Source organism: Pristiophorus japonicus, chromosome 10 (genome assembly GCF_044704955.1).
Source record: "Pristiophorus japonicus isolate sPriJap1 chromosome 10, sPriJap1.hap1, whole genome shotgun sequence".
In the NCBI taxonomy this organism is placed as follows: domain Eukaryota; kingdom Metazoa; phylum Chordata; class Chondrichthyes; family Pristiophoridae; genus Pristiophorus; species Pristiophorus japonicus.
In genome coordinates this window covers 222,933,076-222,951,112 of record NC_091986.1, presented here as the reverse complement: position 1 = coordinate 222,951,112, position 18,037 = coordinate 222,933,076, and the positions used below count along the sequence as shown (strand labels likewise).

Sequence of the window (18,037 nt, the reverse complement as noted above, 5' to 3'; positions counted from 1 at the left end):
TCGGATGCACTTTCTCCACCTCGGGCGGTCTTCGGCCAGGGTCTCCTAGGCGTCAGTGGTGATGTCGCACTTTACCAGGGAGGCTTTGAGGGTGTCCTTATAATATTTCCGCTGCCCACCTTTGGCTCGTTTACCATGAAGGAGCTTGGCATAAAGCATTTGCTTAGGGAGTCTCGTATCTGGCATGATCACCATGATCTTATTGAATGGCAGAACAGGCTCGATGGGCCAAATGGCCTACTGCTGCTCCTATTTCTTATGTTCTTAAATAAAGTACAGGCTGGACCTCCCTTATCTGGCACCGCAGACCACGGCCGGGTCCTCCGACATGAACAAATTGAAGTCCTTCCTCGCTGCCAACTTCTGCAATCGTTGACCTGACCCCGCGATCCACCGCGCCCCCCCCCCCACCAACAATCTGTCCGCTGCACTCCCAACCCCAGCCAGCCAGCCCCGATATCCCCAACCTCTCTACTGCAAACTCCACCGGACTCCTGACTCCTCGATCTCTACCACCACCGCCGAACCCTCCCGTGGCCTTCCTAGCTGCAGCACTCCCAGTCCCCAGCCAGCCTCGAAATCCCCGATCTTGGGGCAACAACCAAAACATGCAGATAATCGTAACTTTGCCTACCTTCCCAGCATTTTGCTTTCATTGGGGATAAAGGGCTAGGAGCTGGAAGTGCGGCAGCGAGGGAGACCGCGGCGGGGCGGGGGAATCGGTAGAAGAGTTCACAGAATCGTGAGTCCGGCGGAATTTGCAGTGGAACGGGTCGGGGATATCGTGTCTAGCTGGCTGGAGGCTGAGAGTGCGACAGAGAGATCGGTGGGGGGCGGTGGATTGCGGGGTCAGGCCAGCAATTGGAGTTCATGAAAGTTGTAAAAATTACGCTTAATGTACACAATGTGTGTACTTGGTCGCTATGGCACAGAAATGAAGGCACACTCTGTTTTTGACCAATGATTGACACCAATGAAGTTGTAAAAACGGTTTGTATAGTGTTGCTCCCCTTATAACACGTGATCTCCCCACATCCGGCAAAATCCCTTATTTGGCACAGACCAGGTCCCAAGGGTGCCGGATAAGGGAGTTTCAACCTGTATCTTCTTCTGGCCTTTTTCAAGAATTCTTTGGGCTACCTTTTCTTTGCACTCGAAGTGACTATTGACAGCACGTTCCACCTGTATCATAAATGACATCGCAATAACTGTTGACACTGCAGCCCAGCCCTCCATCTTGTTATTGATAAAGCATGATTGAGGGTTAGTGGGAAGGATTGGAGATAATGGCTAGGGTTTATGTTGGGGTTGAGGGTTAGAAATCACTATTTATAAAGCAGTTATCTCTAGACAGATCAATTTTCATTTCATATTTTTACCTCATGCAGACATATTTCAAAACAACCTCATGGATTGTTCATTCAAGTAACCTTCTTCTGGCCCAAGCTTGATTTCCTACTTTCTTTCACATCTCTACATTTCTCATCGAAAAATACATCAGGGACATAAATTTTGGTACAAACAGGCGGATCCAGGTGTTGTGCTGGTTACATCCAATCATCGTGCTGCCGGCAAAGGATTTCAGACAGTAACATATCACTACTAGTTTGAAACTGAATTCACGGTCATATCTTCACCAATTACTCACCTTTTGCCATCACTAGGGCTGATTTCACCACAATAACCATTTCCCATACTGTGGCACTCTGATTCCCATTTCATAGTTTCAGTGTAAGTGGTCCCTGGATTTGGTCTCTTCTTTAAATAAACCAATAAATGGAACATTGGATTGCCCCAGTGTCATCAACTATAAATCAAACAGTGCCCCCTAAGGAATGTAAACATAAATAGAAATGAAACTTAATCTAAATAACATTATACCTAGTTGTGACTATGCACTTCAGACCTTACTGCGTTCATTGGTCATGGAAGGCCTCACTCGCACTGATGAACACCGCATGCTCCTTCTGCAGGGCTACCTGGGCGCGGACAAGACCGCAGAGTGTCAGTAGCCAGAGCGACTTCCACCGGCAGCGTCAAACCTGGACCTATAAATAACGACCTTGACCAGGTCAAGGAGGAGACCCACAAGGCGGTCTCGTAATGCGACAGGACCCTGGATTTGGTATCACAGTGTAAGTGGTCCCTGGATTCAGTGTCACAATGTAAGTGGTCCCTGGATTCAGTGTCATAATGTAAGTGGTCCTTGGATTCAGTGTCACAGTGTAAGTGGTTCCTGATTTCAGCGTTAGTGTCCTTGAGTGTCATCGCCGAGCGCATGCAAATATCAAGCACAGGCAGCGGAAAGAGCGTGCGGCAAACCAGTCCCAACCCACCCCTACCCTCAACGACTAAGTGTCCCACCTGTGACAGAGACTGTAATTCCCGTATTGGACTGTTCAGCCACCTGACAACTCATGTTAAGAGTGGAAGCAAGTCTTCCTCGATTCCGAGGGACTGACTATGATGATGATGATGATGATGATGATGAAATTGTCCCTGGATTTGGTTTCACAGTGTAAGTGCTCTCTGGATTTGGTGTCACAGTGTAAATTGTCCCTGGATTTGGTGTCACAGTGTAAATTGTCCCTGGATTTGGTGTCACAGTGTAAATTGTCCCTGGATTTGGTGTCACAGTGTAAATTGTCCCTGGTTTTGGTGTCACAATGCGAGTGGTCCCTGGATTTAGACTCAGAAGCTCGCTGTCCGCTTCAATCGACAACTTTTCATCCTTTTTTCAGTTCTTTCTTTTTGTCCAGCCTTTGTCTTTTGCTCTTTATGAATGCGGGGCCTGTCGCCGTCGAACCAGGGATTACTCTTCTGGCTAGGAAGCAGAAACCAATGGCGGGGCGGTCTAACACACGGTCTGCCGGTCGCTTACAGCCGGGCGAACATTTTGATCCCGCTGCCGCAGACTTTCCCTCCGAGGCGAGGGTCTGATTTTCTCCGGCCTGTGAAACAGTCAGGCCACGTTCCCACCTCCGCTCCCCACGCCCCGCCACGGGGCTCTGAGGAGAATTCCCGGCGCTCGCTCGCCTCACCCCGCAGCTCCTCCAATCAGAGCACGGCTTTCTTCCCGCTCGGACCGGTCGCTCGCGCTCCGGCCGTTGGGCTTTGAACCCAGCACCGCCCCCCGCCCGAGCTCGGCCAATCACAGACCGTCAGTTTCCTCGCGCGCTCCGGCCGTTGGGCTTTGAACCCAGTCCCTCCCCCCCGCTCGAGTTCGGCCACTCATAGCTGCTCGATCCGAGCGGGAAAGCTCGGTAGGCCTCAGGAAAAGCAGAGGCACTTCGACAACGGCCACCCAGCTTTGTCCCCTCCGCTTCTCACCTCACCAAAAGAAGAAACACACACAGGCCGAAAAAAGAAAGAACTGAGAAAAAGATGTACAGATGGCGAGTGAAGGGACAGGGATGAGGAGGCGGTGACAACGAGCATCCTTTCAGAGACCGAATCCCGGGACAGTGACACCCAGAGACCGAATCCCGGGACATGGGCACCCAGAGACCGAGTCCCGGGACATGGACACCCAGAGACCGAGTCCCGGGACATGGGCACCCAGAGACCGAGTCCCGGGACGTGGGCACCCAGAGACCGACTCCCGGGACGTGGGCACCCAGAGACTGAGTCCCGGGACAGTGACAGCCAGAGACCAAATCCTGGGACATGAGCACCCAGAGACCGAATCCCGGGACAGTGACAGCCAGAGACCAAATCCTAGGACATGGGCACCCAGAGACCGAATCCCGGGACATGGGCACCCAGAAACCGAATCCCGGGACAGTGACAGCCAGAGACCAAATCCTGGGACATGGGCACCCAGAGACCGAATCCCGGGACATGGGCACCCAGAAACCGAATCCCAGGACAGTGACAGCCAGAGACCAAATCCTGGGATATGGGCACCCAGAGACCAAATCCTGGGACATGGGCACCCAGAGACCGAATCCCAGGACATGAGCACCCAGAGACCGAATCCTGGGACATGGGCACCCAGAGACCAAATCCTGGGACATGGGCACCCAGAGACCAAATCCTGGGACATGGGCACCCAGAGACCAAATCCTGGGACATGGGCACCCAGAGACCGAATCCCGGGACAGTGATAGCCAGAGACCGAATTCTAGGACAGTGTCACCCAGAGACCGAATCTTGGGACATGGGCACCCAGAGACCGAATCCCGGGACATCGACACACAGAGACTGAATCCCGGGATAGTGATAGCCAGAGACCAAATCCTGGGACTTGGGCACCCAGAGACCGAATCCCAGGACACTCAGAGACCCAAATCCCGGGACACCCAGAGACCGAATCCTGGGACACCCAGAGACCGAATCCTGGAACACCCAGAGACCGAATCCTGGGACAGTGACACCCAGAGATAGAATCCCGGGACACCCAGAGACCGAATCCCTGGAAATCCAGAGACCGAATCCCGGGACAGTGACACCCAGAGACCGAATCTTGGGACAGCGACACCCAAAGACAGAATCCCGGGACACCCAGAGACCAAATCCTGGGACAGCGACACCCAGAGACCCAATCCCGGAACAGCCAAAGACCCAATCCCGGGACAGCGACATCCAGAGATCGAATCCTGGGACAGGGACAGCCAGAGACCGAATCCCGGGATAGTGACAGCCAGAGACCTAATCCTGGGACACCCAGAAACCAAATCCCGGGACACCCAGAGACCCAATCCCAGGACAGTGACATCCAGAGACCCAATCCCGGGACACCCAGAGACCCAATCCCGGGACACCCAGAGACCAAATCCCAGGACACCGACACCCAGAGACCCAATCCCGGGACAGCAAGAGACCAAATCCTGGGACACCCAGAGACCGAATCCCAGGACACCCAGAGACCCAATCCCGGGACACAGAGACCAAATCCCAGGACACCGACACCCAGCGACCAAATGCAGAAATTACTTCCACCCACTTATGTTCGATGTTCAGAGACCAAATCCAGGCAACACTGATACTAAGATACCAAATCCAGGGACCACTGCGACCGAGAGACCAAATCCAGACAACATTGATACCCACAGACCTAATCACCATCATAGGAAGTCCCTCGGAGTTGAGGATGACTTGCTTTCACTCTAAAAGTGAATTTTCAGGTGACCGAGGAGTCCAATGTGGGACCTACAGTCTCTGTCACAGGTGGGGCAAACAGTGGTTGAAGGAAAGGATGGTCGGGGAGCCTGGGTTGACGCACGCTCCTTCCGCTGTCTACACTTGGTTTCTGCTTATTCTCGGTGATGGGCATCGAGGTGCTCAGTGCCCTCCCAGATGCTCTTCCTCCACTTAGGGTGGTCTTGGACCAGGGATTCCCAGGGGATGTTGCACTTTATCAAGGAGACTTTGAGGATGTCCTTGAAACGTTTTCTCTGCCCACCTGGGGCTCGCTTGCCGTGTCGAGGCTCCTCGTAGAGAGCTTGCTTTGGAAGTCTCATGTCAGGCATGCGGACGATGTGGCCTGTCCAGTGGAGCTGGTCGAGCGTGGTCAATGCTTCGATGCTAGGGATATTGACCTGAGCGAGAACACTGACGTTGGTGCATCCCTCCTGCCAATGGATTTGCAGGATCTTGCAGAGGCAGCGGTGGTGGTACTTCTCCACGGGGACACTTCCACCCAGAGACCAAATGCAGGGATCACTTCCACCCAGAGACCAAATCCAGTGACCACTGATACCGAGAGTGGTCTCATATAAAAGTAGATTGTAAGTGCTTTTACAAGTGTGTAAAAAGGAAAAGCTTAGCAAAAGTATGGGTCCCTTAGAGGCAGACAGACGACATCATGTTAGCCAATAAGGAAATGGCAATAAATAATTATTTTGTATCTGTCTTCACAGTAGAAGACACAAAGAAAAACAAATAAGGGGAAGCAAGGGTCTAATGAGAATGAGGAACTTAAAGTAATTAATATTAGTAAATTGAAAAGTACTGCAGAAATGAATGGGACTAAAATCCAAAAAATTACGTGGACCTGATGGCCTACACTCTAGGGCCCCGAACTTGGTCGAAGTTCCGCCCACAGCCGCCGAGATTCTGCCGGAAATATATATATTTTTGGCAATTCCTCCGGTATCGCCCATCTGCCGCCCAGGTGCCGCCCGCCAGGAGATATCTCAAGGAGGTTCCGCCGGCGCTACTTGCTGCCGCCCGCCAATGCCAAAGGCTGGAAATCTGGGATTTTCCTCCGGCACCATCGACTAAGATTGCCCTGCCGCCTGCCAGAAGGACCGCTGGCAAATAGCTGGTCTGGGCTGGCCGTGAGTCGGGCGGCAGGGAGAATCGCTGAGAGTGAGCAGCGCTTCACATCCTGGGTATCGTGCACATGCTGCAGCATTATCAGTGGCACAGAAATAGTAATGTGATGGACCTTAACCCGTACAAAAGAATTGAGATATGTAAATCCAAATTACTCCGTTGAAGGGAAGGTGTGGTAGAGGAAGCGGCAATGAGTCGCAAAAGATGGTAAAGGCTCAATGGAGATACCCTACAAGAGTTTTGACATCATTTCAGGCAGAAGATATTTTAGTGACACATTGTGATTGCACAGATGGTATGAGCTTATGTCAGAGTAAATAAGTGAAAGTTAGAAGATGTAAAGCTCTGGCAGTTTGCTGCATGTGATAGTGGGAACAGCATTTCATGAAATATGAAAGCCGGAAAAATACATATAATGGACTGCACTGTCACTGATGCATTTGTCATCTCGGGTGGCATTCTGCGATGTTTGGCATCAGAAAAAGTCGGGGGAACTGCAAGTCTTAATTGTGCCTTGCAAGTGGTTCAACTGACTCTCATTGAATGGCAGCCTTCTTGCATTGGTGACCCTTACCTGTCGTGTCAAGATGACCTGATGGCAGGGCCCATTATACAGTAGAATCATATGTGGAGGGCAATATATTCCTCATACAGCAGAACACCTGAGGGAGAGCTGTGCTTTCCTCAGAAGACACCACACATTATGTAGAAATGAGACACTGACCAAGAGTGGGTGAACAATGTGACTATTGGAAAGTGCACCATTCCAAAAGTGACAGACATAATAACATTAACGAACATATCCACCGCCAACACTTGCCCATCACCACCACCTCTCTTCCCGCCCTCCCTCCACCCCCTCGATGTGAGGCCCATCATCCTCTTCTTCGCTCCGCCTTCAGCACGGCGTGCTGCACCCCTGTCCCTCACCGCCTCTGCTTCAACAGGTTGTGCAGGAGGGAGCCGGATTTCTGCAGACGTGGTAGGGGGTGTGATTGAAGGCACCGGCATTGTAAATTCCTGGATTCTTTTACCTCAATCTGGTTCAGTAAAATTACTGAGTCGAATACCTCTTGTGCTTTGAACAAAGCAGTCTTTATTACCGGCCAGTAAGACCTATCAGACAGAAGATATACTCTCTGGATAGAGCGTACACACTCCCTACGGATAGGTGAAGTTACATCGTAAAGCGTTAACAGTTATACAGTTTTGAAATCAGATAACAAAATACAAATGGATTGACAGTCTAACTCAGCCACTCATTAGTCAATCTATATGAGATGTTTTTCTTGAAAGCTCAAGCATTGCCTCTAAATGTTCCAATCTAGTGGTGTGACTATTAGCTGAGACCTTGCAATTCTGCAGATTTATTTCATGTTACAATTAGATGTTATTGGCAGGATTAGTGACTTGAAACCTTGAGAAAGACTGTTAGCTATGCTGATGTTGCACTATTTGCAATCTGACATTCTCCCAGCTATTCTTCCATGGCTTATACATTTTCATATATCCCGTTTACTTTACTGTCCTTAATTCCATATATTCCGTTCAGATATCCACATCCCTCCTTTTATCATTCTATGATAACATTTAGGATCATTCTAGGAGTATTGCATTGTTGAGTAGTTCTTTAGTTTGTTGGATCATAACCCGGGAACCCTTGACCACAAGAGGGTCTGCTAACCTTGTCATCATTACTTTACAGCAGAGGTTAAGGCAACCAACAATGAAACAGCAGGTAATTATTACGATGAGAACAATTGCCCCATGTATTAGATAGGATCTCCAAGATCCACCCAGAAACCAATCAAACCTGCTAAGTTCTTTTGCTGGTGTGGATAACTTTTTCACCTCCCTCCTTATGTGATCGGCAAGGTGGGTTATGTTTTCTGAACTATCAGGAATGTATGTGCAACATTCAGATCCTATCAGGGCACACGTTCCCCCTTTCTCAGCTAACAGGTAATCGAGGGCCATTCGGTTTTGTAATGCTACGGTCCTTATCGCTACCATTTCAGCTGTGATGCCCTCCAGAGCCTCAGCAGTGCGGTTAGCTACCTGTTCCAATATCGTTTCTTTGAATCCATCTAACAGTCTCAGTTAGGGTCAGGGGAACGGTGCGCAAAGGAATTCCCCCTTTAGAATGTATAGGGATATGTGAACACACCCAGCATCTAGTGAAGTGCCCTTTTTCCGCATAAACGTAAGACATATACAAAAAGGTGTTTACATGGAGCTCTCGCCTTTGTCTTCCTTCCCGTGCGCCAAAACTGTCATATCAACACTATTATGCAGACAGTGGCATACAGACACAGTCTCATCTTATAAATAGTCCAATTATTTAGCTGATAAAAAGAGTTCTGTTTTCCCGTTTCCCTTTTTCAGGTCTCCGTCAGTGTATTTGGCTGTCTTACGGGTAAAAGTTCAAACTGATCCTCCTTCAACTGTCTTGTTCAGCTATGGGGAAGAGGAGATCTGGAACAGAAACAGGAATTAGACTAACCAGCAAAATTTGTTTAAATGGTGATGAGCTTGCAGTGGTGCAGGTGAACCCAGGCACTTTTCCCCTCAACCTTGGCTGCAGTGGGGGTAGTGAGTGACACCTGAAAAGGCCCCTCCCATTGTGGCTCTAATCCCTTCCGAATCCATACTTCCCTGGTGCCACGAGGGACAATTCGGGTAAAACTGGGAGGTCGAGGTGAGCATCTTGAACCTGGTTGTGAACTAGTCGCAGAGCCTGAGTCAGAGAAAGAACATAGGTGGTCATCAGTCTAGCTGAGATCTCATATCTAGGAACAATTTCCCTCATTAACACCTTAACAACAGTCTGAGTCTTATTGTCCAGGTTAGGGTAGGCTTCAATCCATCTGCCAAACACATCTACTATTACTAACACATATTTGTAACACTGAACTTTTTGCAACTCAATGTAGTCCAACTGAAATGTCTCAAAGGGACCTTCGGGTAGGGGCGTTTTACCCCAATCACAGGGGACTCCCTTCCCTGGATTATGTTGCTGGCCAACCAGGCAATGACTACTGATGTTCTGGGTGAGCGCCTGGAGTCTAGGGTGCCACCAAGTAGCCAAAAGCGTATCACTTGTTGCCCTTGCTCCACAATGAGTAGCAAAATGCAGACATTCTATAACCCATGAGGCCAACTCGTCAGACATGCAAGTCTGTTCCGCGGGAGTGGTCCAGAGTTTAGAAACATTGTCATAAGTACATGCATAATATTTCCACAACAGTTTATCTTTTTCAGGAGCGTCCTCCTGTGCTTTTATAACATCTTGGATGGTTGGCATTGGTTTTTCCGAGGCTAACTTATCCTTCGCAGGATTTTTAGTCTGACTCATAATTTTGGGCACTACCATCTGTTGGTCACGAGAGGCCTGTTTGGCCTCTTGGTCAGGACAATGATTCCCTATATCAACCAGAGAATTTCCGGTAGTATGGGCGGTACATTTGACAATGGCAATGCGTTTGGGGAACATGAGGGCTTGCAACAAATCAGATACTAACTGTTTATGAGATATCTCATTCCCCTGTGAGGTTAGGAATCCCCTATTTTTCCATAATTGTCCGAAATCATGGACCATCCCAAAGACATACCTAGAGTTGATATAGATATTGACTTTGAGATCTTTGGCCAAGATACAGGCTTGGGTGAGGGCGAATAGTTCAGCTTGTTGAGCAGAATAGGCGGTTTCAAAGCGGCAGATTCCAAGACCTGATTCTCCTGGTTTACTATGGCGTATCCTGAGATTCGTGTATCTTCTGGATTAATAGAAGTACTTCCGTCAACATACATAAACAATCATGACTGGGTTCTTCCTCATCTTGGGTTGGCTCAGTAAGAATACAGTCTGGATCTTCCATTGGTACATCAACTAAATCTTCCCTGACTGATGTGGCATCTTAAATTAAAGATAAGCAATCATGACTGGGTTCTTCCTCATCTTGGGGTGGCTCAGTAAGAATACAGGCCGGATTAATTGCAGTACAGTGCCGAAAGGTCAGTTTAGGATTACCTGTGATTTCAGTGGGTTCTGTCGAATAGAGGGCCAGTCCACATTGCCCTGCACTGGGATCTCAATCGGATCAATGGGAGTATAACCCACTTGGGAGGGGTTCTCTGCCCACACATGAGGATCCACATAGTCAGGTATGCCGGAGCCAGTATGATGCTGTAGAGTCCTTAAGACCTTCTCGGGAACCCCATTATATTGGACTGTTCGGCCATGTTTTACGATTTGCACATCCCGGCTGGTAGGGTCAGCCTCATCTATGGCCTTGCGTACCATAACTCCCAAATCTTTAGCATGGTGAGGGGCTAATACTTCACGAGCAATATACAGTGCCATTGTTAGGGGCTGTTTCCACAGATTCTTATCCACTTCCACAAAATCTGCCTCTCTTTCCAGTCCAGTCACTCTAGCCCTTAATAGAATTCCCTTCACTTCCCCTTCGTGATCCTGATAAAAGTTCTGCAGGTCCTGATTCTTTCCACTGGGATCGTATGCTAGGGTCATGTGATAGGGTGCCTGCAGCAGGTCCAGAGACCACCACTGAGGGGTTCTAGTGGTATAATACTGCCGCTTAAGGGTTTCCTGTTTTACAATAATCCCATCATCTCCACACTCCAAATGCAACTGGAATTTGCAAAGGAGGTCTCTAGCCATCAAGTTACAGTCCAGATTGGTTGTGATAACAACTCTATGTTCCACCGATTCTTCCTGGTAACCCATTTTAACCGGTTCTGACACTGGGAATGTCGAGATTTGTCCCAGGAATCTTGAAAGTTCCTGTGTTTCAGTAGAGGCAGGGAGTTTAAGCTTTGATTGTACAGAAGACATGAAGGCTCCCGTATCTATCAAAAAGGGTTGCCACTCATTCAGAATGGGTTCGTCGTCCGGGGAGGATCACTGCACAATCAAGCTGTGTAGTCCAATTGGGGGACAATTGACCAAAGGGGTTGTTTCTGGGAGAAGTTAGTGTAAGATCCTCCTCTCCCCCCTTGCCCCCCTCCTCTTCCTTTTCCATGCTGACGGTAGGGGCAATTTTTATTCCAATGTCCTTCCTGCCCACAATTAAAACAGTCAATTCCTCTTACCCAGTCCCGGCCTCTTCCCATACCATGCCGGGGACAATAGGGAGGTTTATTAGCAGGGCTCGGGCCGTTTGGTTGTTTAGTATAACCGTATCCTTGCTTATCCATCCAATCCTGTATGCAACACTACGGTTCTATTGATCCTTCCTCCCGAGATGGCTCTTCCTTTCTAGTCACGTATTCAGTCTTGACCCGGGTTGGGGGCGCACCTCCCCCCTCCCCTTTCTTTTCCTGCCAATAATATCTAACTGTCCTCTCCATCTGTCCGGATAACGTGAGCAATCAAATAGTTGTTTGAATATCACAGACATCTATAGAGAGGTGGTCTGCAGCTTGTTGTGCATCAGGGTTTGGCATTGGTCTGACAGGGAATTGGTGTCGGGACTTTGGGATCTTGGAAATCATTTCTAGGCCGGAGGATGTTTCAGAGCTGTCTGACTGCTTGACAGTTCTGCGTCTCGATCGGCGGGGGTGTTTGCTATGTCTTTCACAACTTGGACTGGTAGATTGACTAGAAGATTTACGGGACTGTTTGTGATGTTGAGATATAGTTCTGCCCTTTCGAGTGTGAGATCTGGTCCTTTCGGCTATATTGCTTGTAAACTAGGGATCCGAATCGCTATCAGAGGATGAGGAGTCAGTTTGGGTTAGTTGCTTTGGTGATATGGGGTTGTTCCTAACTCTTTTTACCGGAGTGTTAGGTGGAGGGTGTTGGGAAAAGGACTGGAGCAAGAGGCCAGGGGGTGCGGGAGGCGCCGTTGGGCGCTGAGTCAGTGGCCACTCATCAATTTCATCATCAGCCTCGGTTAACACAAAGCTAGCCATTTTAACTTGTAGTTGATCAATATCTTTCTCAGAGGTCCCAGAGGATCTCTTAGCAAGTTTCTCGTGCGCACATTCTTTCTTTAAGACGTCTACAGTTTTAACATGTGTTCCCTCTGTCAATGCAAGTCCTAATTTAATAGCATTTGTTTGCCAACTTGACAGAAGTGATGCATCTTTTAATTAATTTTTTTTTAACAATCACTGTGCTTTTTTTTACTACCTCTACGCTTCTAGTGCCACCTAGAGGCCACTGGTCATCTCCTAATAATTTATTCAGGGCTCCTGATAATTTTCTAAAGTCTTCAGCTCTTTCAGGGAATTCCTCACATAACTTTTGTAGCGGACTATCTGCATCCGTGGTTTTATCTAACTGATTACCCATTTTCACGCTACTCCTCGTATTACCGTGTCGTTACGCGTTCGTGTCGTCGTGCAATTTAAACAAACTTAAAAATAGACACAGACTTTACAGAAACTAACACTGACTTTTAACCAACTCCAAATAAACAAACTTTACTAATGCTAACACTTACCCGCGTCGCCGCGCGGTTCGCGTCGCCGCGCGATACTTAAAACTTCCACGTCGCCCCGCAGTTCACGTCGCCGCGCAATCCGCGTTGCCTCGCAGTTCACGTCGCCACGCAATCCGCGTCGACCCGTGGCTCGCGTCGCCGCGCAAGTTAAGATACTTAAAACTTTAAAAGATGAACAAGGACGTCTAACACTTACCCGCGTCACCGCGCGGTTCGCGTCGCCGCGCGATTTCAAACACTTAAGATTCCCGTGTCGCCGCGCGGTTCACATCGCCGCGCGATTAGAATACTTAAGACTTAAAACACAAGGTAAACAAAGACTCTACTAATCTAACACTGATCCGCGTCACCGCGCAGTTCGCGTCGCCGCGCGATTTAGAACACTTAAGATTCCCGCGTCGCCCCGCGGTTCGCGTCGCCACGCGATTAGAATACTTAAGACTTTAAAACACTTAAAACTAACAAAGACTTACTGACACTAGCACTGACTCTCGCGGTTCGCGTTGCTGCGCCTTCGCGTCGGCCCACGTTTACTCGGGTGCGTGCTGCCGCACGTCCCACGTCACCACGTGTTCACGCTGCCGTGCGTCCGCGTCAGCCCTCCTTTACTCGGCCGCACTCTTGCGCCGCTGCGCGTCTGCGTCACTGCACGTTCGCTTCACTACGCGTTAGCGTTGCTGTGCGTTTGCGTCACTACGCGTTAGTGTCGCTGCGCGTTTGCGTCACTACGCGTTAGTGTCGCTGCGCGTTTGCGTCGGCCCTTCTCCTCTCGGCCGCTCGCGCCGCTGCGCGTCTCGCGTCGTTTGCACGTCTGCGCCGCTGCGCGTTCGCGTCGGCCCTACCTTCCGAGTTGCTGTGGGTTTTTTAATTCAATCAGAGCCTAGACGGGCCAAGTGATATACAAGGTCGACGTCGTACCTGAGTTGAACACCTATTTCTAAATTTAATTCCCCATTTTATTCCCTGTGAGCCTAATTTTCTAAATTTGATTTCTTATGAGCCTTAATTAATTTCTTTTAGTCTCCAAATTTCCCTATCCTTTCACGTTACTGCGCAGTTTAAATCCAATCAGTCAATGAAAGCCCTAATTTAATGGAGTTTTTCTGCCAACTGGACAGGAGTGATTTATTTATTTTTTACTGCAGTGGAATTTTTTTCATAATTTAAAATCTCAGAACATTTTTTTCTTTCAGCACCTATTTAGTACGTTACTTTTTTTTTCCATGACTAGAGAGAAGTCTGGCATGTAGGCTGTGGACTGCTTTTCGTTATCTCAATTGTTCCAGCCTTAAGGTCGTGTTATTTAATATAATTTTTTTTTAAATCCTTTTGAATCCATCTCAGTTGTTTTGCTGTGCCTTCTCTGAATGTTTTCTTTTTTTTTCAACAAACCTATCCTTTGTGCATTTCCTGGCTCCGTAACTTATCATCCGAATATACGTAATTTAGTAAGGTTCACACTCTTAAACTTCCCACATACAGGACAACACTACGAAGGGTTAAAACAAACTTTCATTCTGTTTGAGATAAAATAAACCACAACTCCCCGGCTTTTGTTACAGTAAAAATCACAGAAGCATTTCTCATTTAAACAGACATTCACAAGAGTCTCTTTTCTTTCCTATTAATTTTTGGATCCATGATTGATCATCCATCCCTCTCTAGCTCTAACTATAACCTATCTTTCCAAGTCCCCGCTTGGTTTGCGTCATCGCGCAATTTCCCTATCTCTATCCCTATTCTAAGTTTGAAAGGTATTCACCAGATTGTCCTGGATCTCGTTCAGACACTACCTGAGAACCAGCGAGTGGCTAAACTTTCCTCACACTTTTGAAACCGGGGGAAACTGGAGCAGTATTGAAATCATACTCACTCCAGTGGCCACTTTCCCCTCGTCTCGTCCAAGGCTAGTCTGGCTCTTAATTCGCAAGTTTTCGGCAGTCGTCCGTTGAGATCCCACTTCTGACACCAAATGTAAATTCCTGGATTCTTTTACCTCAATCTGGTTCAGTAAAATTACTGAGTCGAATACCTCTTGTGCTTTGAACAAAGCAGTCTTTATTACCGGCCAGTAAGACCTATCAGACAGAAGATATACTCTCTGGATAGAGCGTACACACTCCCTACGGATAGGTGAAGTTACATCGTAAAGCGTTAACAGTTATACAGTTTTGAAATCAGATAACAAAATACAAATGGATTGACAGTCTAACTCAGCCACTCATTAGTCAATCTATATGAGATGTTTTCCTTGAAAGCTCAAGCATTGCCTCTAAATGTTCCAATCTAGTGGTGTGACTATTAGCTGAGACCTTGCAATTCTGCAGATTTATTTTATGTTACAATTAGATGTTATTGGCAGGATTAGTGACTTGAAACCTTGAGAAAGACTGTTAGCTATGCTGATGTTGCACTATTTGCAATCTGACATTCTCCCAGCTATTCTTCCATGGCTTATACATTTTCATATATCCCGTTTACTTTACTGTCCTTAATTCCATATATTCCGTTCAGATATCCACAGCATCTCCGGCTCCTCGGGATCTGTCTGCCTTGAAGGTGTGGGTCGGGGGCTTGCACGACCTGTCCAGAAGCAATCGCTTGCCTCATCGCCTCAACAGACTGGGTGTTGCGCTCCACTGCGCTAATGAGCCGCTCCATGCTGTCAGTATGATGCTGAGCAAAGGTTGCGATACTGGCAGCTATTCCAGCCATGGTCTGCAGCAGATCGTGACCTAGGTCAGCGCTCGACTTCGACAGCTCGATTATCCTGAATAGCTGCACGCCGTCTGCATTCTCAGGTGACTGTTGGGTCTGTGTGGGTGCATGCACCGTGGTTGGTTTAACGCCACAACCTCTGCGCCTGCCAGCACTTATTTTTGGTTTGTCCAGTTTGAAGCCCATGAAGCCCCGATGTCGAGGCTCTCCAGACAGGTGGCACACATGTCAGGAGGCTGGTGTCCTCCTTTTCCAGCTCCTCGAGCTCAATTGGCTCGAACACTGGCCCTTCTCCCTCCTGGTCTTCCTGACTCTGGGTGGCGGAGATGGGTGCGGTGAATATGGGTGATCTTGGGGGTTGGGGGGGGTGTGTGGAAGAAGGAGCTGCTGTCTTGGGCTGATGGTAACATCAGGGTGGGAGAAGTTGGGATCACTATCCTCCTTTGTGTGCCCGAGGTGGATGGTGTGCATTGATCGGTGCTGTCCGACTCACCATCTGCAAGTAGAGGACAACATTTCAGTCTATAGCTGGGGGGTGGTGTTGGTCAAGCTGACATGTGAGCTGTGCCATCTCACATTGTGCCATCAAGGAGTTCCATTGCTACATGGGCATAGCAATAATGGCCATCAAAGTGTGCATTAAAACGCCTTTGACTTAACATTGCATGACCTTTCATGACATGAGCGTTTCGCACACCGGAGATTAGTATATGTCATGTATCTTACATTATTATATATAACTGTATCCTAACATGCTATACGTGACTGTAATAAGATATGACCTGTAACCACCAGCATACCTTACCACCAGGGGTGCACTTGCAAGAGACAGGTAGAAAAGGACATGTCTCAGGCAAGTACAGCATTCCAGAGCTGTGAAATAAAGGTGCAGGTCCAGAGTGACCTTGACTTCACTACATGCCTCGTGTGAATCTACTGAGGGGACAGGACTTTATAGTGGTGACGAGTTATGGGATTACAGAATCCACAGAATGGTGAACAACGGATCAGATGAAAAGTACAATGCTGGAGACAATTGGAAGGACTTTATAGAAAGGCTCCAGCAAAGCTTTGTAAAGGTTAGGAGAAGACAAAGCAGACAAGAGAAGAGCCCATCTCTTGACCAGCTGTGGCTCGAAAACATATGCTTTAATGAAGGACCTGCTGGCACCCAAGAAACCCACAAGCAAGTCGTTTGAAGAATTGAGCACACTGGTAAGAGACCACCTGAAGCCAGCGAACAGACGACACATGGCAAGACACAGGTTCTACAACTACAGACGCTGTGTGGGCCAGAGCATACCCAACTTCTTGGCGGAACTTCGGAGGTTGGCTAGTTTATGTGAGTTCTCCAGTGAACTGAGGAGAGAAATACTGAGAGACTTTTTCATTGAAGGAATAGGCCACGCAGGCATATTCCGGAAGCTCATAGAGACCAAGAACCTGACCTTAGAGGCAGCAGCACTGGTTGCACAGACATTCTGGGTAGGGGAAGAAGAAACGAGGTTGATTTACAATGCAGGTATGATAACTAACATAGAAACATAGAAAATAGGTGCAGGAGTGGGCCATTCGGCCCTTCTAGCCTGCACCGCCATTCAATGAGTTCATGGCTGAACATGCAACCTCAGTACCCCATTCCTGCTTTCTCGCCATACCCCTTGATCCCCCTAGTAGTAAGGACTTCATCTAACTCCTTTTTGAATATATTTAGTGAATTGGCCTCAACAACTTTCTGTGGTAGAAAATTCCACAGGTTCACCACTCTCTGGGTGAAGAAGTTTCTCCTCATCTTGGTCCTAAATGGCTTAGCCCTTATCCTTAGACTGTGTCCCCTGGTTCTGGACTTCCCCAATATTGGGAACATTCTTCCTGCATCTAACCTGTCTAAACCCATCAGAATTTTAAACGTTTCTATGAGGTCCCCTCTCATTCTTCTGAACTCCAGTGAATACAAGCCCAGTTGATCCAGTCTTTCTTGATAGGTCAGTCCCGCCATTCCGGGAATCAGTCTGGTGAACCTTCGCTGCACTCCCTCAATAGCAAGAATGTCCTTCCTCAGGTTAGGAGACCAAAACGATACACAATACTCCAGGTGTGGCCTCACCAAGGCCCTGTACAACTGTAGTAACACCTCCCTGCCCCTGTACTCAAATCCCCTCGCTATGAAGGCCAACATGCCATTTGCTTTCTTAACCGCCTGCTGTACCTGCATGCCAACCTTCAATGACTGATGTACCATGACACCCAGGTCTCATTGCACCTCCCCTTTTCCTAATCTGTCACCATTCAGATAATAGTCTGTCTCTCTGTTTTTACCACCAAAGTGGATAACCTCACATTTATCCACATTATACTTCATCTGCCATGCATTTGCCCACTCACCTAACCTATCCATGTCGCTCTGTAGCCTCATAGCATCCTCCTCGCAGCTCACACTGCCACCCAATTAGTGTCATCTGTAAATTTGGAGATACTACATTTAATCCCCTCGTCTAAATCATTAATGTACAGTGTAAACAGCTGGGGCCCCAGCACAGAACCTTGCGGTACCCCACTAGTCACTGCCTGCC

General features: G+C 48.2%; 1 protein-coding gene across 1 annotated transcript in view; it reads right to left on the bottom strand.

The window, feature by feature from the left end:
- Window positions 1-2,268, bottom strand: part of LOC139275325 (uro-adherence factor A) — a 292,625-nt gene extending 290,357 nt beyond the window's left edge. Inside the window, exon 1 of the mRNA XM_070892631.1 lies at window positions 1,882-2,268. The gene's annotated coding sequence lies outside the window, so the exon portion shown is untranslated. The remainder of the gene's footprint in view (window positions 1-1,881) is intronic.
- Between the last annotated feature and the right edge of the window lie 15,769 nt (window positions 2,269-18,037).